Here is a 1,464-nt window from a genome sequence, read left to right as displayed (position 1 = left end):
AATCTTTCTTGGGTGGAAAGAATATCCTTCCCATTGGGGTACCGAACATACAGGGTCTAGACAAGCCTAAACATGAGTCTCAAGTGCTTCTTCTGCGTTCGATTCCTTTAGAAGTGAGGGTTATCTAGAGTTTGGTAGAGTGATACAAAACAACATTATTTTATACAAAATGATGTCGTTTTGTTTAATATAAAAAAGAAAAGAAAAGAAAAGAAGAGTTGAATGAAAAGAGAGAGATATTGCAGGTGTTGGTTTTTCATCAATAACCTCTCTCGAAGGCAGTAGCCATCTCTTTCTCCACCATGTCGACCATTTCCAATCTCTACCCCACCCACCTTCTTTTACCCATCGAATCCCCTCCACCCCTCCCTCCTCCCCACCCCCTTCCTCCAAAAAAAAAAAAAAAAAAAAAATGAAGTGAGAGATTGCCTAGATCTACAGTTTCTCTCTCTCTTTTCTTTTTTTTTTCTTTTTTTGTTTTTGGGATTCAGTGGGTGACCGGTGGAGAGTGGGGTAAAGGCTGGTAGCGGTTGATGGGGTAGGGGAAGAGGAGGCTGCTATCGGCGAGAAAGGTTGGTGATAAAGAACCGGCGTTGACAGTCTCTTTCTCTCTTTCCATTCGTTCGCTTTGCTCTTTTTTTTTTCTTTCTTTTTTCTTTTTGAGAAATAAACAAACGATGTTGTTTTGTATAAAACAATACTATTTTGTATCACTCTATCAAACTCTAGATAACTCTCACTCTAGAGGTTCTGGACACACTTCTTTTAGGCCAGTTAAACCATAAATTGACCCAATCCTCATCGAAGGGGCATATAATGGTGAGGAGCCAGTGGCTCTAGAGTCTCATGCTCCCAACGACCACTAATGAGACTCAAACCCATTACTTTATGTCCACCAAATAATTTAGAAGAGCATCTTTAATAGGAGAGGCATTTAATGAATTTTAAACATTTTGTCTAGTATCGTTATAAAATGGAGCTCCAACAAGGCAAGCAATACAATAAATATTTTGTCTCATCATCTATTATATGTAGAGAGCCGTGGAGGGTATGCTCTCAATTTTAGAAGCATAAGAGTTACTAAAGTACACACTAAGCTTCCTTATTTTTCTATAATCAATTTTTTTAGTTTATTTAAATTATTTTTGTTTTACAAGTTGTAAGCAAAAATTACATCAATCGCTTTAACGCAAAATATAATAAAATAAAATAAAACTAATTTCATAACCTGCACCTTGTTAGGTGGCTTGGTCTTCCCCCCCCCCCCCCTTTCTAGTACAAGACTTGGTCTTTGATGTTTAGCTACTTAACATATCTCAACATAATTTGGTAGAAAATTCTTTGATAGCTAAAAAGATAGCAAAAATTGTGCTATTATTCTTATAAGTGATTGTACTTTCAAAAAATTTCCTTTAGACTTGTATTTGTATGCTTCTTGTAGGGTGGAGTTACTATTTGATGATT

The sequence above is a fragment of the Camellia sinensis genome, chromosome 4 (assembly GCF_055761805.1).
Source record: "Camellia sinensis isolate YWXY chromosome 4, ASM5576180v1, whole genome shotgun sequence".
Lineage (NCBI taxonomy): Eukaryota > Viridiplantae > Streptophyta > Magnoliopsida > Ericales > Theaceae > Camellia > Camellia sinensis.
Note: the sequence above shows the minus strand (reverse complement) of the source record.